General features: G+C 39.2%; 1 protein-coding gene across 2 annotated transcripts in view; it reads right to left on the bottom strand.

The window, feature by feature from the left end:
• fstl5 (follistati like 5) overlaps positions 1-21,914 on the bottom strand; it is a 262,487-nt gene extending 240,573 nt beyond the window's left edge. The window contains exon 1 of one of the 2 annotated variants that reach the window (XM_002934742.4): positions 21,035-21,914. The gene's annotated coding sequence lies outside the window, so the exon portion shown is untranslated. The remainder of the gene's footprint in view (positions 1-21,034) is intronic. The other variant, XM_004911161.3, reaches the window with a different exon arrangement.
• Between the last annotated feature and the right edge of the window lie 972 nt (positions 21,915-22,886).

Raw genomic sequence — 22,886 nt, 5'->3', positions numbered from 1 at the left:
AAATTTATACAAGCGTCAAAAAATAATAGTCACAGCAACAATTTTTTTGCCCGCACAACATTTTTGCCGTTTCGTGGATCTTTCGAAAGATTTGCTAATTTTTCACTAAAGATAACCAGAACACATTTGCTCATCACTAGTGGCTACTATTTATAAGCATCTACTATTTATATGATACCATTTATATGTGGCTAATATTTATATACATCATTTATATGCGGCAACAATTTTTATACACTATTTCTATGCTACCATTCATATGCGGAGATTATTCACGTAATTTAGCGCATGTACCGGCAAATACCGCATTGAAATAGTCTTTTCGCGAGTTAAATAACGCATGCAATATCACGCGTAAAAAAGTGCGAGTATGCTTATAGTGAATCGTGCGAAAAATCGCCAAAATTAAGACGCGGTAAAAATTTTAGCGCACAATAAAAATAGCGCACGTTTTATCGCCCTTTAGTGAATCAGGCCCCTTAACAAGAGTAGAAATATTCTTCTTCTTGCAAACAGACTAACCTAAAGCAGCTGTCCTTGTAACTGAATAATATATAGTATATAAGGAATTGGTCATGGGCTCTGTCTGTCTGGTTGATGACAAAATCTGGTCATGCATATCTGTTTTTTACCTGCTATCAAACTGGGTAATACATGGGAGCACAGCACAATAAAGCCCAAAGAAAAGATCCTATTTGTGCTGATAGCTGTATTATGTGTTATACCATTATCAATTTAAATTTCAAGCGGATCTGTCATTTTTAAAACTGCATGATGATTTTACCATTATAGAGGAAATAATCATCCTGAATAGCCCAATTTTCTTTTAAAACTTTAACCTTTTTCATTTTTTTATATTTACAGTCTATATTAATATGAGAAAAATGAGAAGCAAAGAAGGAGAGATTCTTCCCCCATCCCCGAAGCTGTGAGAGCTGCTATAATCTATACGTCTAGTTACTTTAGAGGGATCCAGATAAATGTCTTGCCTATTCACCTGCAGCTGTTATATTCATAGTCAGCAGATGCCTTTTAACATACAGTTTATGTAATATCTACATGCAAAATACTAGGGAGTTTTTGTTAATTTGCACATTTGAAATGGATTCAGTCTTCAGTAAATGATACCCCGCCTTAAGAATGTGTATGTCATTTTGAGGGTTTTTTTATTTGCTTTTGCTATCTATAGTCAGATGAGTAGCATAGCAACAACAGATAAATTAAAGTAAATTATAAGTTTAAATTAAGCCTACTTTAGTCCCAAGTCTACTCCAACTCCCATCACAATTATTTTTCTTCTGCACCAGAAGATTTTCCCCACAGTAATATATCCTAGGTATGGCACTTCTAACTAAATTAACATCTAGCATATTTAGCATTGCCAAACCAATACACTAGACTTCCATTTCTGTTTCCTTGAAAGTTGCACATTGAAAATATGATATATAAAGATGGTGAATTGTCATACTCAGTCACCTAATAGATGTACATTCAGGAAAGGGTGCAAATTCCAAAAATGGGTGGAACCTGCTATGGCAGTATGCACTCTGTCATTCCCTGCATATAGAAAAACTGATGCAGGTCTCTAGGTCCTCTAAGTGAGTGGTTTCCAAACTATAGGTCTGTTCCCCTAAGGGGGGCCTACAGCAGTACTTGGGAGCAATCAGCCTGAAGGCCATTTTGGCTTTGGTATAATAGCTATTTACTCTCATAGATACTCTTGGAAGTTCAGTCTGTGGGTCAATTAGCAAGAGATTTGTTTTAAACATGTACTGCATTTGCTATTCATGGAAGTATGGCTCGATGTCAGATACCTCAATGTTTTCATAAATCTGTATCTTGATATGAACTAACAGGATTCATCTGAATAAGACTACATTTATATATATATATATATATATATATATATATATATATATATATATATATATATATATATATATATATATATATATATATATATATATGTGTGTGTGTAATTTCCCAGATATCGGCACTCAAATGAATACAAGCTGGGTGCTGACCCACATAATACAACAAGTCCAAAGTGAGCACTCACAGCACAGGAATCAGTGAAAAAAGTCCTTTATTCGGACATAGTATTTGTTAAAATACTTTAATACTGCTAAATAAAAAATACTGTGAAAAGAAATATGCACCATTTAATGTAATAGTGAATTTATGGTATTGTTTTATTGTTGCAAAAATACATAAGTTTACTCCTTTGCCAACACCTTTCAAAATGCTGCAGTTTTCCTAGTCTTGCCTGTAGCTTTTCAGTACAAGATAACTAAGAAACCTGTGAAGCAGTTCCCCTAATGGATCCAAAGACTGTGCCATAGACATGTTGCCTGGGATTATGCCACTGAGAGTTTTCAGATGCTAATTCTTTCAGCAGAAACAATGTGCCGCTATGATCATAATAGGTCAGAATATTCATAATGCCTCTATTCCTGTAGATACAAGGGATTCTTAGAAAGTCTTTATTCCAGCTTACATTATCAGAAATTGAATAAAACTGTGAACTTTGAATAACTCCAAGGTCTAGGGGAACTGGCTGGATGTTAACAACTTTGCTTCTGAAATGCAGTTTCTTAGAGATACCCTGGTTTAAAACCCTGTGTCAACTCATACTGGATATATTACACTAGCCAGTCATACTGCATGCATTTACAGCAGTGAGATGCTTTGCATTCCAGCAGACCAATAGGAGCAGCTTTAAATTGTTACCCCGTAACCCCTTTTCTATACTTAAACCCGCCTGAATAATAGGACATCCAGGTTGGGATGGAACAGGCTACAGTTAAGAAACACATTTCTCTAACTCTTCTAATAGTCCAAGAAAGATGCTTCCACAGTTCTGAACACATCAAGATATTGCATGAATGCATCCACTATGATGCCAGGACCCTGCTTTTTTAATGGTCCTCCTGCTTTTTTCCCCTAGGTCTCATGAGGGCTATAAGAATACTGCACAGATGAAACATGAGGGCTCATTTATGCGTGTAAGTGCAGTGAGCAAAGAGCAATTTTGATCGCAATAGCCATATTTTTTCTCATATTGCAGCACTTTTTTTCCCAAAATGAATGCAGTTGTGCTTGCACTTTATTGTAAATATAAAGCAGTTGCTCTGAATGTTTTCCAAGTCTAGTTGGTGTCATTTACAGTGTGACATGTGCACTTGTTGACGGGTGGTACTAAGGGAACATGGAGCTACTGCCCGAATGGTGGTGGTAGCTGTAGGGTTCTCTTTCAGTTTTATTCAGATCAGAGGCAAGATGGACATAAAGGTGCCAAGAGCAACTATGTGGAAGTGCAGAGAGTGAATTGTACAAGTACTTTTAATGAATGGGGTTTTGTGTGCAACTTACTGTGGGGAAATTGTGCGAACTCAGCTGCAGTAGCAGATATAAATGACCCCTATGGTTTATTGGCACATATGTTTCCACTGCATACAGGTTGCTAATCATGAGCAATTCTGTGCAGCCGTCAGCTAAGATAAATTAGATAAGCCTGTCTTCTCCACCTTCCATTATGTTAAATCATTTATAAGTGCCATCTAATTATTTACGATGTCTGTCTTTATTAGTGCGTGATTCTGTTATTTGCATCTCACATACATAAAAACAGGAATACGTTAATATACAGAAGGGGCAAACTTAATTTATAGTACAGGTTTTACAGTGGAGATATTAACCAGGTGGTGACCAAGGTCAGTGACTACATGGTCAGGGGGTAAGGGCTACTTGCAGCATGCCATATTGTTTGTACAGTAAGAGATAGATTTATCAAAATGCGACATTAGAACTCTCAACAAAAAAAATCACCATCTATTCATTCCTATTGGGTTTTTAGAAGTGTATTTATCAATGCATAAAGTTCACCATTTGGTAAAAACGCTTCAAAAAATCACATAGGAATGAATAGAAAGTGAGTTTTTCTGTGGTGAGCTCTAATTTTACATTTTGATAAATCTGCCCCTAATTGTTAAACTGCGGAGCAGCATTGGGGAGCAAATATCCTGGCACCCACTAATACCCAAACAATTACAATTTAGCAATTAGCATGTTCTTTTAAAGCATCTATGCACCCTGTAACTTTTTTGTAATAAGATTGTGTAACCTTCAACAGTAATAAGCCAACAATAATGTAGCTAAGATATAAAAGCGCATACATGCCAATTTCTTTTTCAATAGATGTGTGCAGATGTATATTAATATAAAGTGACTTTTAGAATATTAAAATAAAGCACTGAGATTTTCAAAGAGACATGAATGAAAAGAGTCAGCAGACAATAAACAATGAAAACAAACACCATTTCCAAAGCAGAATTAGGTCTTCTGGGAAAAATAAGACAACAGGAGACCTAATAAGCAACTACACACCTGAGGCCCCACTGTCTTTAGAATATGATGACATATTTGTTCACTGATTGCACTATTATTTCAATAACCACAAAGTGGCACATTTGAAATCAAAAGTTCAGTATTCAGAATTTCAAGGCCGGCAAACAGAAATATTTTGCTTTGACAGACAAAATCTGTTACGTGATAAGTCAATAACAGCGATCACTGAATGCTAAACAGACTTAGCAAACGTGCTTTACAAAACTAATAGCACATTTGTCATAAGATTTCCCAACAATCCCACATAGTGAAGTCTCTCTTCATGCAATGTAAGGGTTCTGAACTTGTCATGTACAGAAAAGAACAGAGGTTTGAGCAACTCAATGAAAGTGACAGGTTGACAAGAAATTATCAATCCCATAATCTCAATTGAATTAATCTTTTCCTTCAGATGGGTGAAAACAAGCATAGAAAGAGTGAATATGTTAAATAATGCATGTGTTTATACTCAAAGGATATGCCTAAGTGTCCTTGGTACATGGAGATAAAAAGAGAAGGAAGGGGAAAGGTGAAACAGAGAGGAAAAGGCAAAATAATTGTGTAGAATATTTATAAAATATAGCAAATATAGGCTTTATAAAATTTCACCTGAGCAGGTTTCAATACTGCACTAAAATTTAAAGCAGATGATGGGTGTTTAGATGACATATTGTGAGCACACAAACCATTGTTCAGTGACTGTGTTGTTATTGCTCAATGCCCATAGAATTGGCTACTTGTTAAGTAGAAAATGACATAACTATTGTGCTTCCTTCCCTGAGCGCTTGGTTAAAGGCCCATGACTGAGATGAACTGAAATAGTTCCACAAAGCAAAAATCAATTCTCAACATTCACACGATGTACAGATGTATGCACTATGGAACTTGGTACTCTGCTCTTTGGACAAAAGAGCCCTGTATGCTACAGTGCTTATTAGAGTGATGTCATTTCCATATATAAAATGGGATTACTTTATCAGGATGGCAATTATAGACCAGTAAGTTTGACATCTGGGGTGGGCAAGATATTTGAAGGTTTGATATCACATTTAAGAGTTCTGGAGAATGGCATTGTAAGTAACAATCAGCACGGCTTTATGAAGAATAGGTCATGTCAGAAAAATTGATGATACATTATGTACTTGGATTAAGGTTTTAGCAGGGCATGTATAGGCTTCTGTATAAGTTCCACTTTTAATTAATTTGTTTATTAAATGTATTAAAACTATGCAGTCTAATTACTTTCATACAGGATGTGGCAAACTGGATGACTAAATGGCAGTTGGGATTACATTCTGATAAATGTAAAGTAATGCACCTGGGATTAAAATATATGCTAGCCCTTAGGCAAATCCATTATGGGGAAGGACCTAGGGGCCTTTATAGATAACAAACTTGGCTGTAGCAAGCAATGCCAGTTGGCACCTGCAAGGGTAAACAAAATTTTGAGGTGTATTAAAAGGGGCATAGATTTGAAGATGGAGAGGGTAATTCTTCCCCTTTACAAAGCACTGATAAAGCATTGTATAGAATATGCAGTGTAGTTTTTGGTCTTTGGTTATATTATTGAGATTATAAAGAAGGGCAACTATGCCCTAAGATAAAGGGTATGGAAAGTCTCAGTTATATAACACACTGAAGCAGCAACTGGCTCACCCAAAAGACCCAATACCAAAGAAAAGGAAGGGTAACACTGTGTTTGCAGTACAGTGCAGTGAGGAGTGCTCTGACTTGTATGTGGAATAACCCATATTTAGGACTCAGCTGTGTATATATGTTTGAAGACTGCCAAGTCCACATTCTAGACAGGGAGGAGGACTGGTTCAAAAGAAGTGTTAAAGAAGCCATATATGTAAAAATGGAAAAACCAAGCACCTCTCCCTGGAAGGTTTAATAAACCTCATAGCTCCAGTAATGCTAATACAATCTTCATGAGATCCCTGGCCCCAAAAAAACACAGCAAGTCCAGTTGATTTGACTTATTACTATGGATATGCTTACCATTAGTATTTCCATGGATGTGTAGCAAGCAGTGTGCCTACTAAACATCCATGGTATGATCCTTCTCCTCAAGCTGCAGGTCTGAGGCACGTGCACCCAGACCCCACTTGGTCACTGCTAATCCAACTGTTTGTGGTTTCACATTAAACAACTTCCCTCTATGTTGTACCATTAATCCTTCCCTAATAAAGACATGCTGATTATTACTTAGAACACTATTCTCCATCCTTAAAGTGATTTGTTAACAAGCCTTCAATTAACTTGTCCACTACAGATATCAAGCCTACAGATCTATAATTCACAGGATGAGTGCATAATCCCTCTTTAAATACTGGAATTACCGCAGCTTTCCTGGTACTTGGTACACTGGTACCATACCATACCAAATGAAACAGAATTTGAGAAAATCAGAAGTACTCCAGTTACTTCCAGTAACATTGCCATTCTCTTTCTGATTCATTCCTTTTCGCGGTTAACAAAACAGTTTAAAAAAACACTTCAATGATGGAAGCATAGTAAATCCTTTTACTAGTTCTCCAAAAGAATGATCATTTAATATGTTTAATAATTTAATGTCTTTTTATTTGACATAATTACATACAAGGTCATTTACAAACATGGTGATATGAGAATGCTTGCCAAGGTTGTGCTTATTGATGCCACTTATTAAAGGTACGTGCTTTTTCTGCTGAATTGTGTGCAAGAGCTAGCTGTTTACTGGAAGGACATTATCATACAATTCCTTTTATGAAGTACAGAATAATGCATACATTTAAATAGCTCTCTTGTGCAAAACAGCAAAACATTTGGGGGCATTTACTCAACACTTTACTTTGTTTATGGCACTAGGTGATATATATTAATAAAACAGTACTTTTCTCCTCAAGGCCCAGTTGTGTGATTTTGTATTATGGAAAACCGAATAGCCGCATTGTCCTGTATCCTTATATGTTAGCGACTGTTATCAACATCTGTTAAAACCTCTTCTCTTTAACTTCACTTTGGTTGCATTCTATTACCCTGAATTCACAGATAAAAGGATCTGAACATAACTGTACTCTCTCTGGTTTTTTTTAGCTTTTTTGGAAATGGTTTATACAGCAGTAAAACTCTAACCTTACCTTGTAGCTAAAATTCAAAGCAGTTTATACAGCATGCATAACTTTAGAAAACAGCTCAACAAATAATCCTAGATGTGTGCAGGCACATTGCCACTTTGCATTCGTTTAAGTAGAATTCCCTGATGGAGTTATTTTGAAACATTTTGTTTTCGGAGTAGCCGAAGTTGCACTGATGATGGAAATACACTAAAAAAATCTACTAAATCCTTGTTATTCAAAGTAAAATCAGTAGCAAAAGGATGAATGTTTTGTGATGTCAGAATATGAAACCTTGACTGCTTAGGGCACTAGAACTAAACCCTATATATTGATTAATATGTTTTATTATGCATTGGCAAGAACTCATACTTTATTAAATATCGGTTTTTGTAACACAGTCTTTGGATAGGATGGTTTATGCTTAATTCTAGCACTGAAAACCGACAGTGCAGGGGCTACATTATAAAAAAAATTACAACTAGTTGCTACTAGTTATTTATTACAAACATGAATGGGTTAATCATGATTACATTAAATTGTGGAAAAAAAAAAATCACATTCCCATTCTTTTCAAGCAAGATGATAAACCACAGGTGGCAAATGGTACACTTGCCACTGACTTATAGCTTTTTGATGGGTTTCATCTCACTATTTTGATGTAATTTTAATGTTTCTTGATTTTTAAAATAAATGAAGGCAAATTAAGGCAAAAAAAATGAGATCAAGGGAAAAGTTGTGGTCCTCATGTTTTGCAGAATGGTTTACATACATGGAAAAGCAATAAAAGAAAGAAAGAAAAAAGATGAAAGAAAGAGGAGAAAGTCAATATTCACGTTGCAGGTGAGTTTCAATATCAATATCGACAGGGACTCAGAGGTTTAAGGGTAACATTTCCCATGGGGACCATATTTCGAGAAAGTTTTGGGTCTTTTTTGCAGCTGGGCAATACTTGATTCAAATAACTTGTTACTTTCCACTCTGCGTTTGATTTCAAGGTTGGTGAGGTGGAAGTTTGCCACTTTGCCACTATGGCAAGACAGGTGAGAATGTAATTAATCAAAGTTTGGGTGGACCTCTGGGTCCGTGAGATTGGTTTGCCTAAGAGGAAGGTGCTTATTGGTATTGGTATTGAGGTATGCAGACCTGACACCTCAGACCATAGTGGGATTATGATTAGACGTCCAGAAAATGTGAGGCAAGGTACCTATTTCTCTGCAGTTTCTCCAACAAAGAGGAGGATGATTTGGAAATAATTTATGCAGCTTAGCGGGGGTATGGTACCAAAACATTTTGTAGATATGTTCCTTTTGTCTCGGGCAAGTTACCATCTGCTTCGCATTTTCCCAAATCGTAGTCCAGTCGTGGTCTGAGAGAGGTTGGGGTAAAACTGAATCCCATTTAACCATGTATTGGTGGTTGTGCAGAGATATTTCATATTAATATGTTTTCTCTTTAACTTTTTAACTTTCAAATATAAATTAGGATCATTTTGAACTCACCTAGGCATTATTCCAGACTGGATTTTATTATTAGAATTTGAGAAATAGTGGTAAAATTACTACAATTGTGTAAGCTAAAAAAGTACTCTGCAATACAGATAGGCAATGACGTTTCAATTCAGAAATAAAACTAATAACCCTACTGGTCAACTGGTCCAAGTCCATCGTAATGCCTGTTGGCCTGCATTTAACAGTACTTCAGGTTCCTGTGCAACATCCTTCACACGTTGAACAATTTAAATACCTAGGAATACAGATTCACACTGACCTCTCTAAGTATTTTGAATGAAATATAGAACCCTTAGTTGATATCATTAGGCACAAATGATCTGTTTGATCCAAGCGAGTGAAAAAAAAACAAATTCCATTTTTTTAACTATATAAAACTCTAAAAGGAAACATGCTTATATGCCTCTTTTATGAGATAATTGGGACAAGGGCTTCAAGTTCAAATGTTTGCCTTTTAATGTACAACTATTTGTGCTCCTATATTCAAGCTCTGCATTCAACTGCCAGAGAGCAACAGCACAGCATGCAGAAAGGATGGGGAGGCAGGCACCAATTTTCTATGGTATGCACTTGCACTTGATATGCACTATGCATCCCCTTATACACAGGCTACTTAATATATATAAAGTAGCTTATGTGTATATATATATATATAAGCCTACAGTCAAGGCCTCTCAAAAGCTGATACTGCTGGGCCTATGGGGAGCATGCCCAGTATAGTCTGTATGTGAAATGTATTATATAGGGGTGAAATGGCAATTGGAGACTGGCTTCAGTTTACATTATCTAGGACTAAAATATGTTTATAGTTAAATAGTTAACAGAGTTATTTTTATATAACTGTAGACCATGTGAATGACTAAAAATGGACTAAAATAGAAGTGTAACATAAAACAAGGAAAACATGTAAACCAATATTATAATAATACTGTATATTTAAATAAAAATCTAAATTTGACAGATTGACCAAAATATGGAGGTATTAAAGCTTACAATTCTGAAAATCCTATAAAATACTTCAGGCTTAGGGTCTATTGTGGAAATCTGGAATTGCCTAGATTATTTAGGACTTGTCTTTAATTCACCCAGCCCCACCTAAGTATGTGCAAGTACCCCCTAATCTACCACCACCCATTTCTGGGTTTGCACATTTGGAACTTTACAGAAACACTAAAAAGGTTTGTGGCACATTTGTAGATTTGCCTGAGAACATTATTGCTTGAGTGAAGTTAGCTTTAAGCCCTCAATGTGCCGTCACAGAATCTGCAAGAACCAAACTTGTAGTCAGCACAACAATGGACAATATGCTCAACTGGTTGCACATCCCATCGTGTTCACTCTGCATGGGTAATATGGGTAATATGCGCACATATGTGAAATAAGGCATTTTTGTACGGAATATGAATACCATCACTGGATCTGCCCATGCACCCCCAGCTTTAGATGGCAGAACTTAATAAGATTGGTCCCACCAGGATACCAGGAAAACCTCCGGTGGGCCCAGGTGTCACTGGGCCCTCCCGCTCCTGACCATTTGGCCTGTTTCATGGTCATTCCCTATTCCTTGTAGATTGTAAGCTCTTTTGGGCCGGGCTCTCTTCACCTCTTGTATCAGTTATTGGTTGCTTTATATGTTACTCTGTATGTCCAATGTATGAAACCCACTTATTGTACAGCGCTGCGGGATATGTTGGTGATTTATAAATAAATGTTAATAAAAATAATAATTTCTGTATGGGAAGAAAGATGAGAAATAGATGGAAGAATAGATGCTAGCATGCAAATAAAATAGAAAAAAAGAGGTTGGGTGGGGAAAGGAGGAATAGTTTGGAGAGTGGGCCTAGGGTCTAAGGTTTTCTGGTGGGCCCCTGAATTCCAACACTGTGTGTGGTGCCATCAAAATGAATATATAGAGAATTAGTAGACAAACCATTCTGATGATGTTAGTGACACTATTTAAGGCATTCTTAGGGCTCATTTGCAAACCCAGATGCAGCATGCAAAGTGAAAAAGAGCTGCACTATGCACTGTCTGGGTGTGAACAAATAGCCACAGGCACTGGTGTAACTAGATATTACTGGGCCCACAGCAAAGTAATTTTCAGGCCCTGCAAATGTCTGGAGGTTGACCTGTTTTACCAATATTTATTGAAACTTTTTATTAACTAGGGCCTCTTGGGGTCGCCTATACTTCTGGGCCCCCCTGTAGCTGCAGGGTCTGCTTCCTCTGCCCCTGGACTCAGGCTGCTGAGCTCTGAAATGGAGTGCTAAGATTTGGGTCTCCCTTCACTAATCCAGTGCTGACTGCGTTAGTCAGTGCTGCATTAGGGATGAGTAGGTTGGGGAGCCAAGTAAGCTTTTGTCCCCCTTAATGTTTTTACACCTGCACTCCACCCCTAAAGAATGACCCCTCAGGAGTTCAACCATAGAAGGAGCATCCCGGTCTTATGGAACCAAAAACATGTAAAAAAACTATAAAAAACAATAACTATAACAATTTTATAATAACTATAAAACCCTTTTAAATCATTTTACTTTGTGCAAGTTCACTTTTCATCATACAAACTACCCTGACAGACTATAGAGAATGCCACCTGATGGTTTGTAATTGCATTTCCCTCACTAATTATATAGTATAATGACGATGCATTGTAATTTATTAATAATTGTGCAGCTGGTGTCATTGTTTCCTGTTGTGGGGATATGGCAAGATACAGTATTCTGATTTTACTCTCATAAAGCAATATCAGAATTGCATGAGGTATATTTCTTAAGAATAGAATATGTCAGAGGCTGGCAAAGTTTGACAAATTGCTTGGATATATTTAGGAATTTAATATTATATTGCAGCCGAGACTTTTTCAGAAATCTCGGCTGGACCTCACTTTAAATCAATTTAAGTTACAATAATCTGTTAACTTCAATCCACCTTCCTGAGTTGAAAGTCTACAGCATGTCCAGTAAAGGTATCTCAGGAATCAAATACTATTTACTGTACATTACATGCAAGAAAACCATGACCATCTGGTTACGGCATTAGCTAAATATAATAATGTGCATAGTGCAAATACTGTAAGACATACTGGCCTAATGTAAAACAGGTATTGAGATCAACCAGACAAGCTACCTGTGAATCTTGGTCAACTGTTTGCTCATTATTGAGTTAGAGAGGGTCCAGAGAAGGGCAACTAAGCTGGTAAAGGGTATGGAAAGTCTCAGTTATGAAGAAAGACTGGCCAAGTTGGGTCTGTTTACACTGGAGAAGAGGCGCTTAAGGGGTGACATGATAATTATGTATAAATATATAAGGGGATCATATAATAACCTCTCTAATGTTTTATTTACCAGTAGGTCCTTCCAACGGACACGAGGACACCCACTCTGTTTAGAAGAAGGGAGGTTCCATTTAAATATTCGGAAAGGATTTTTTACTGTGAGAGCCGTGAAGTTGTGGAATTCCCTCCCCGAATCAGTCGTACTGGCTGATACATTATATAGCTTTAAGAAGGGGCTGGATGGATTCTTAGCAAGTGAGGGAATACAGGGTTATGGGAGATAGCTCTCAGTACAAGTGAGGGAATACAGGGGTATGGGAGATAGCTCTCAGTACAAGTGAGGGAATACAGGGGTATGGGAGATAGCTCTCAGTACTTGTGAGGGAATACAGGGTTATGGGAGATAGCTCTCAGTACAAGTGAGGGAATACAGGGGTATGGGAGATAGCTCTTAGTACAAGTGAGGGAATACAGGGGTATGGGAGATAGCTCTCAGTACAAGTGAGGGAATACAGGGGTAGGGGAGATAGCTCTCAGTACAAGTGAGGGAATACAGGGGTAGGGGAGATAGCTCTCAGTACAAGTGAGGGAATACAGGGGTATGGGAGATAGCTCTCAGTACAAGTGAGGGAATACAGGGGTATGGGAGATAGCTCTCAGTACAAGTGAGGGAATACAGGGGTAGGGGAGATAGCTCTCAGTACAAGTGAGGGAATACAGGGTTATGGGAGATAGCTCTTAGTACAAGTTGATCCAGGGACTGGTCCGATTGCCATCTTGGAGTCAGGAAGGAATTTTTTCCCCTCTGCGGCAAATTAGAGAGGCTTCAGATGGGGTTTTTTGCCTTCCTCTGGATCAATTAGTAGTTAGGCAGGTTATATATAGGCATTATGGTTGAACGTGATGGGCGTATGTCTTTTTCCAACCTAACTTACTATGTTACTATGTTACAAGGGCTTATTTGCATTACTGCAAACACAATTGACATTTGACAATTGCATTAATACATGCACCTATACTTGCACCTTGCACAACTTGGCAGACAAGGACAGCTTTACTTTATAAGGTATAAGGGTGCAAGGAGCAGGGCACCTGGATGCAAAAGGAACATTTGAATTACCATCTGCCAGGCTGTTACCCCCAGGGTTTTCTTTAAGTGTTGCACTTTTAAGCAAATGACTTGACCAAGCAATAAATTAGATGCAAGTCATTTGCTTATAATTATAATGTTATTTTCATGCCGGGAAAACAATTGCATGGAACTTCCCAATATGAATGCAAATTAGCAGATGTGTTTCTAAATCCAGCGCATATTTGGGGCACATGCTGTTAGGTGGGGCGTGCAATTACATTGTGCACTTACTTTTTAAACAAGCCCTATACTTTCTGTTTTCAGATATAGTCATGGTCATCTCATATTCTGTTACACGTATTATTCTGTAGTTCAGGCCATGTGAGTTATCCTTGTCCTCCAAGCATTTCAATGCTATCAGTTAAAATACAACATAACATTCTTACTTTTGTAACTCCAAGCAGAGGATATCAAACAAGTAGTTCTCATGCACACCCGGGCCCCATATTTAGTAATACTGCTGTTGCACAAGCCCTTGGGAGACAGCACTCCCCCAGCAATGTAGTAACAGAACAGGTACTAGCACTCAAGGCAATGCAGTACAGTTGAGTCACTGAATAAACCAACAACATGCCCCTTCATCAGGTGCTACAGCAAGGTGCAGCCTAAGTGTTAAATATGAGTTAAGGAGAACTAAACCCTAAAAATGGATATGGATAGAAATGTCATGTTTTTTTATACTATACTGACTGCACTAGCCAAAAGATTCAGCATCTCTATAGTAGTAATGTTCCAGGCCTTTACAGTTGTCACAGGAGCTCCTCATCATGGATTCTGTTAGAACAGTCCAGGACACATGCTCAGTGAGCTCTGAGCAGCTGTTGAGAAGCTAAGCTTAGGGGTCATTGCAAATTATCAAGCAAAAAATGAGGCTTGCATGTCATATAAACTGATGCCACAGGTCTAATTATTAAATTCTGATGCTAATTGCAATGGTTTCAGAGCTGTCATGTTATGTGAATCTGAAAATGTTTTTCCACCTTAAACCCTCCTGCCTAATATCCTCCTATTTGTGTCTGTAAGTTACCCTCCCATTTAGATTGTAAGCTCTACAGGGCAGGGACCTCCGTCCTCTTGGTTCTCTGATTCTTATTGCAAATTCAATTCTAGTTTTTTCTGAAGACATTAATAAAGTTTTCATGTGATCAACTTTGAGATAAGTTTTTCTAAATTGAATCTTAAATTAAATCTGGCCCAAAGTATATTGTATAGTTTAACATCCCCCCCCCCAAATAATTTCTATTACAGATATGGGATCCCTTATCCGGAAACCCATTACTTAGAAAGTTCGAATTACGGAAAGGCCATCTCCCATAGACTCCATTATAAGCAAATAATTCAATTTTTTTTTAGATGATTTCCTTTTTCCATGTAATAATAAAACAGTAGCTTGTACTTGATCCCAACTAAGATATAATTAATCCTTATTGGAGGCAAAACAAGCCTATTGGGTTTATTGAATATTTAAATGATTTTTAGCAGACTTAAGTTATGGAGATCCAAATTATGGAAAGATCTCTTATCTGGAAAACCCCAGGTCCTGACCATTCTGGATAATAGATCCCATACCTGTACAGTTTCTAATTATACTCACCATTTTACTGTATTGTTATAGTATTTTCAAGGCCCCCCCAACCAAATTGAATAAAAATAATAACAACATAGGGAAAATATAGGAAAAATGAAATGTTCATTTAAAGCCTGCACATTTCAAATCAATGGTATATAAGTGGAAAATGCAAGCCAAATTTGAAATGTATCGTCAACTGCAAAATAATCCTAAAAAAGTAATCAAAGGTTCTGCAGAATGTACAGTATGTGTTCAGAATATTGTTATTCCCCGCACTCAGGATATCATAATAATCCACAGCTGAACACTTGTAGCAATTTTATGCAGTGACTAATTGTCTGTGCAACTGTTTAAGGACTGCACTTGCATGGAATAATATAAATAGGGCTGTTGTTTTATTCATTCACTAGGGACACTGACGCTTGGGGGGGGGGGGGTTGAAACAGAGAAAAAGATGAATGTTCCTTAAAGTGAAAGTGGAAGAAAGGCTAAACATTAAATAGCATAGGAAACTGGAGAATGTTATATAATATCCCCATAATCAGCATCCATCCCTGCTCCACTATAAACAGCAATTTATAATAGGTTTCTCACACAATCATCTTTTACAATGGCTCTTTAATTACAAAACAAGATGTGTCCCACTCTCCAGCAACGCTTAGGTGCTTTATACTACATGAAAGGACTTGTCTCAGAAGCAGATGATCTAATTATCTTGGCATTTCATTTAAGTAATCCCTAGCCAATTTCACATACAGGAGATGAACTGTTAATCCAAGAAGCACCTGCTGGAACTATCAGCACATTGCCTTAACTAATAGACTTCACTTTGTGTTAATGTTTGGCTCATCCTTAGACAACAGAAATGTCTTTAAAGATACACATTAGCACTAGATTTGTGTCTGCATTTTGTTTTATTGCCTTATATTAATGCATGCATAACTATATAGTATATTTATTTAAAAGCAGGTGCATGCTTTGGCAAGGCTGATATAATGAATAAATTCCATAAACGTGGGATAAAGAAATCAAACTCCAATGCTATAAAATGTTTTATGGCCCATTTACTGACTGGTGTTGGGTGCAAAGAACAGGAGCATCATGTCCAACTGTCAGCGCCTCTGGTAGCAATGACCAGGGTTTCCTACATAAATACATTGCTGTATGTGTTTGGCAGAACTATATATATGAGCTGTAGGCAGGGCAAAGCAAGCTAGGAACCCCCCTCTCTGCCCCTAACTTGTGCAACATTCAGTTAGGCAGTGCCCCTTGGCAGGAGATATGGACCGGACTAGCATGCTTCAGCCTCCCCTTCAGTTTGTGCCTTATTTTGAAACCAGAATGAGGTAGGCCAAGGCCACCATTGCTGGGACCAGTAATTTAATTTTACTGGCAATTTACTACTCTATATTGGCTTGCAAAAAAATATATGCTAGGTGCAAATCAGAGTGGGGCCCTTTGCCTGGAACCCCTATACTTAAACTTAAAGTCTGATGCGCTCTGGACTTTTGTATGAGAAATACAAAAAATACAAATAACACAAATGACAAAATACATATTGTATGTTTTATAAAAAGTCTGGCGTACAACAGAATTTGTTTTTCATCTTGCCAGTACATTTGTAACATCTAGGCCCCTGCCATGGCTTGCCTTTGATCCACCTACAGCTTGCCTATTTTTCCATGGATGTGGCCCATGACACCATGCCCCCACCCCGCTTGCATCATAACCCTGCCCAAAATGTCATGGAGCTGCCCCCACATGGACCAGCCCCCACCCCGGCTGGTAAGAATGGAGCCAAAAATTGGCAACCCTACCATGTGGTGCAGAATGACCCTGCCATGTGGTGCAGATTGACCTATGGCTATGGGGAACAATACTACTTTTACAGATACTTTGCATTTTTATGAATATATTTTTCATATCAAATTAGCACACATTTTTATTATTATTATTTCCATAGAAGGTGTTAATCGAGACAAATACAATATAAAAGTACATTTCAGAACTTACAGTTCTTTTGAGTTTCAGCTGTTTACAGATATCAGTTATACTACAATATCTGGCTGCTGTGTTGGCGGCTGCAGGGTTAACTGAATGAGGCAACGCTCTGTAAAGTTCTGTCTCCCTTGCCAACTTTGCCAATACACTGCCAGCTGGAGGGAAGCAGCTGCTTCTGCCACAAACTCAATATCAGGTTCTGGCAGTGATCATGGACCCAGTGAGATCATTTATTTATCTAGGGAATAGAGCTTTTCTTGAGGTAATTAAGGTAGGTTCGTCTAGTTATGCTGATTGACTGGATGGGCAGTGTATGGCATGGTCCCCCCTCCACATCCCTGCATTTGTAGCTTTGTGCACATTATGGAGATAATGTTCTCCTACCTTTGAATTCTGAGACCTGTATAAAAGTGCCCATGATCCTTTATATGGTGATTTCCAGCCTGCTTTCTGCTGCTTTCTGGCTGAGTGGTTATTTTTCAAAACAAGGACTGAGTGCAGTATAATTCAATAGCAATTATATTTACAAATAACTTAAAACATTTTTAATTACTGTATTGGAAAGTTGTTTAGAATTCATTTCTTCTTTATTATGCAGAAAAGCAATTTTTCTTAAAGGCATGTGGAGAGGAATGTCATATGGCCCCTGTTCAACACTATTTTTATCACTATTTAATTATTTATAGATTATTAGTTTTCTAGTAAGCAATATAAGCACTATAGGGCTACAGTAGCTTTATTATTACAAACCAGTTAATATGTCAGAGATCAGCCTCCCTCCTTCGCAATGGTATGTGCATTACTAAGTTCTTTATGTAAGGTGCAAGAACAACAATAACGTTTCAGTGCCCCCAAAAAGACTCATACCAACAACCACATTGTATACTTGGCTCAATAAAGGGCTAAAATAAGCCTAAAACATTGCTTGAGACACTGTGCCCAGTATATTCTACAAATAAATGGCTTGTTGCATTTTACCCCTGCAGTGGGACTTGTACAACATGCACATAGGGTTGCTACCTTTTTTCTTGTACTATCGGCCTTTGGGTCAGGGGAGTAGGCATCGGTGTAACATAGGAATGATGTCCTAGAAAAAATAATGGGTGGAGTGGGTGGGGAATTGGTGGAGTGGGCAGGAAAATGGGCGGGGAATAGACCCGTCTGTACTTATAAGGAGTGATCCCTTAGCAAAGAGGGTCAGGGATTTGTAGGGTATTACAAATTTACCAGCAATATAAAATGTAAAATTTCAGCCCCCGCGCTAGCTGGTGATTTACTGGCTGGGCCAGTCTAATAGCGGCCAGGTGGTAACCCTACATGCACAGCAGCCTTTGTGTAGGGCTTGAAAAGCAGTGAAGCTGTTCCTTAGTGATAAATGTTTGTGGGGAATGATTGCAGGTGGATTTTTATTGCACAAACTTAAAGGAGAACTATACCCCCTGGTGCAAAAAGCCCCCTTAACTATCTCTGCCTAGACCCCCTCACCTCTCCCTTATAGCATTTTTTTAAGTTTCAACTCTGTCCCTATCACTAACAGCTAACTAGAAATGCAGAGAATCGCACTGAAGTGAATGAAGACTCTTTGAGTCTCTCCATTGATACGAACTTGCCTTGCGCTTGCGCAGTTGGGGGCAGCAGGAAATCCACTTTAACTGCGCATGTGCAAGCAGGTTAGATGTCAGAGGTGAGACCAGAAGTGTCTCCTTTTTGCGCCTGGGGGTATAGATCTCCTTTAAAATTCTGAGTGCCAGTCACTAAGAAGCAATGCTACTGTGCCACCCATGCATAGGTAAATGTCACGTGGCTGCAACCACCACTAAATACCAATGATTTCATAATGAAGCAATCCCATAATTCCCTGCTGAAGCTTCCCCCTCCCTGGCTTGCATATGCCCCCTGCTACCTGGTGATTACAGGCATCTTACTGCCTGGGCAAGCATTATGGCACAGCAAATGGGGCCTAAAGTCAGCCTGGCCCTTAATAGCAGAAAACCCTGTACCCATGATGGCCACTGTATGAGAACTTCCTTCCTTTAGAACTTGAAGCTCAGAGTGAAAACAATTTGGCTAATAAATGAATTGTGATTTGTGAACTTTTAATTATAAAACATGTCTGAAACATGTATCAACTCAGCCCTGAGCAAAGTCTGGCCCAGCCCCCAATACAGGTGAAAGGGGGATAACCCCGAATGTTATAATTGTTAATGTTATTTACTGTTTGGATTCCTGAAACTACAGGAGAGTGACTGCAGGTTTTGTTGTATCTGTAACTGTGCTATTAGCCATAGGGGCCTGGGCAAACTTTAAGTCACAAATTAGGGTCTGAAACAATTATAAAGACCAGACTGTGATATTTTGATGAACAGGTTCAAGATCAAAATGGATTTTCCTGGTCTGTTCAAAACAGCACGTCCAACGAGGGAAAAGAAGGCGATGGAAGTCGATGATATCTGATTTGAACTAATCATGATATTTTATTCTTGGTGAGATTTTTATTATAAATTTGTAAATAATCATGGAGACTTGTACTAAATCCAGTTTGCTGGGCTGCTGGTTGCATTTCAATGATATGGTTAGCATGGGAGGAATCGTTTATACTTTATACAGCACCTACATGGTTCAGAGAGTAACATACAATTCTAAGGAAACTCAGGGGGTCGCAATAGGATTAACCCTGGCATAGCCACTGCACTCACAGCACAAATACATATTTAATGTGTGATCTTAAAAAGCAAAGCAGTTACAATGAATGTGGCCAATCTTTGCTCTGGTAGTGAGATGTATAAGTGCAGGACATACCTCAGCAGTCTGCTTATGCTATTTGTACAAAACACAGATACAACAATATGAAGGCTCTCGTTTCATTTTATAGCTTTACTCAAACAGCGGCACAAAACTTACATCAGAGTGAACAGATTGCAGGTTTCTGAAGGAACTTGCTACAGGCTGAGGTCCTGAATTGAATTTCATTTCTATTTGCCATAAAGCAGTCCTAAAGCATCTTCCAACTGAAATCAATTTGACGTGTTCACGACATTAGGTTAGATGGATAGGATCGGAACAGATCCTCTGCCGGAATCACAGGCTTACATAACCCATTCACATTCGCAGTACTGAGAAGCAAACAGACATCTAGGAACTGCTTGATCAACGCTTATTGCAAAATCGGTGAAGTTTCACCATCATGATGTGCATTAAGCCCACATGTACAGTTTAACAGTTAACTCTCGCCTGTCCACATAGGTAACACTACTGTAAACCCTCAGCCCCTTATGGCTCATATACACTTGTGTTTTTCTTCTTATTATAAATGTGTGTTGCCTTCTTTTTAGCACATTTTTCTCCTTTACAATTATTGTTATAAAAGCAGCATTTGCATTCAAAATCAGTGCATGTTGCATTAGATAATACACTAGTTTAACCCAAATTCTTGTATGTAGCACCCTACAAAGTGCTTTGTTCTGCTTTTCTTCTGGGTTGCCATGAGCTCAACATGTGCTAACAATACACAGCTAACGTGAAAGCGCGCCATGGCTGTAGGAGCCCTTAGTGTGCCAAATTACAAGCCTTTTGTGGGAGAGGGTGGCACAGCTGGCATCATATTCTTAAACAAGATTGCATTCATGGCTGGGAACAATAAGCCCCGCAGATTAGGAAAGGCTCCCACCTCTACATTTCTCAAGACACACATAAAGTAACAGTTCAGTGACTAAACAGAATCATGCCAGCATTTTTTGCTTTGAATGATAATGGAGAGCTGAGCGCTGATTCAAGTTCTAGTCATGTCCCAGAGATGTTAAAAGAGATGCAACTTTACAAATGACTTCTTAAAGGCATAGCACTCCAGTAATGCAGGCATCTTAGCCTGATCTCTGCTGAATGATAATGTCAGCTGCACTTCAGAAATAATTGTAGCCAAGTACAGATACATAGAGAACCCCATTTGCAGTTGACAGTAAGTTTTCTTACCTAACAGCTTACATTCTATATAATTCACGCAGGGCATAACATACATAAGGACACACTCATAAACAGTGAGAATATATAGAAGCCATAGCTTACCTATTACTCAATGCCCTCACCAATAAGAGAAAAAGTCTGGTTATATCCAAAGTGTTTATAAGACGGACACCAAATTAATCCAGGATAAAAAGAGCAATATAAAATCCCCACGGACAAGTGCTAAAAGATTATCCAGAGCAGTGTGGTGGCTGTGATTACTCCAGTGGATCCCCTCGGTCAGTTGTAGCGCTCCCACCAGAATGAATGTCCAGCAGTAGCAGCAGCAGGAGAAGCAGTAGCAGCAGCAGCACCGTGTGCGCCTCCCCCTCCCCCTTTCTCTCTCCCTAGAGCCGAGGCAGGAGCGGGCCCGGGGCCACAGTTCAGCACCACAGGGGAAGCGGACAGCGGCCGCTCAGCGCAACTCCCATGCTTTTATCTCTCCCCGACCCCGAACCTGCCAAACCCTCGCCCCTCACCCTCTTCCCAGAGACCTCCCCGTCTTAGTGGAAACGTCACTTTAGCTTTCAGTCCATCTGTTCCTTGTAGCTTTACTAGAGCCGCTTTAATCCTCTGGTTTCAGTGAGAGTGCAACACAAGCAGGGAGCGGGCAGGCAAGTTAAAAGGATCACGAACAGCAATGATCGCAGCAAAGTTTCCGTACCCCAAGGTTGCCCCCAGCTTCCACTTTCCAGCTGCCCGATGGGATCTGTCAGCAATGCTCACCCAGTGCCGGCTCAGTGCCCCCTGACTCCCTGCCTGCCCCTGTGCCTGACTCCCTGCCTGCCCCTCTGCCTGCCTCCCTGCCACTCTCTCTCACTGCTGCTGCTGAGCGGATCCTTCTCGCAGTTCTGCTGCTGCCACACTGGCTCCTACACTGGTGCTGGGAGCGGATGAGCAATTAGGAGAATTACAGAGAGTACTGCTTTCTTCCTCCTCTCTTTGTACAAGGCAGTGTGGCTACACACAGAGGTATATGTATAGCTGCTTGTTATTGCTATGTATGCTGGATTCACTATCCCAGCTACAGTATTGCCTGTAAACCAGGTAAAGGGCTCAAAGTCCTATAAGTTAACAGATGCATGCATCTCCATCTCTGACTGAATGGGACTGCCATGTTGCCTACTCATTTACAGAGTAACAAAGTAACATAGTAAGTTAGGTTAAAAAAAGACATATGTTAATCAAGTTCAACCATAATGCCTATATATAACCTGCCTAACTACTAGTTGATCCAGAGGAAGGCAAAAAACCCATCTGAAGCCTCTCTAATTTGCTGCAGAGGGGAAAAAAATCCTTCTTGACTCCAAGATGGCAATCGGACCAGTCCCTGGATCAACTTGTATTAAGAGCTATCTCCCATAACCCTGTATTCCCTCACTTGTACTGAGAGCTATCTCCCATAACCCTGTATTCCCTCACTTGTACTGAGAGCTATCTCCCATACCCCTGTATTCCCTCACTTGTACTGAGAGCTATCTCCCATACCCCTGTATTCCCTCACTTGTACTGAGAGCTATCTCCCATACCCCTGTATTCCCTCACTTGTACTGAGAGCTATCCCCCCTACCCCTGTATTCCCTCACTTGTACTGAGAGCTATCTCCCATACCCCTGTATTCCCTCACTTGTACTGAGAGCTATCTCCCATAACCCTGTATTCCCTCACTTGTACTGAGAGCTATCTCCCATAACCCTGTATTCCCTCACTTGTACTGAGAGCTATCTCCCATACCCCTGTATTCCCTCACTTGTACTGAGAGCTATCTCCCATACCCCTGTATTCCCTCACTTGTACTGAGAGCTATCTCCCATACCCCTGTATTCCCTCACTTGTACTGAGAGCTATCTCCCATAACCCTGTATTCCCTCACTTGTACTGAGAGCTATCTCCCATACCCCTGTATTCCCTCACT

Source organism: Xenopus tropicalis, chromosome 1, assembly GCF_000004195.4.
Source record: "Xenopus tropicalis strain Nigerian chromosome 1, UCB_Xtro_10.0, whole genome shotgun sequence".
Taxonomy (NCBI): Eukaryota; Metazoa; Chordata; class Amphibia; order Anura; family Pipidae; genus Xenopus; species Xenopus tropicalis.
This window is presented reverse-complemented; position numbering and strand designations above follow the sequence as displayed.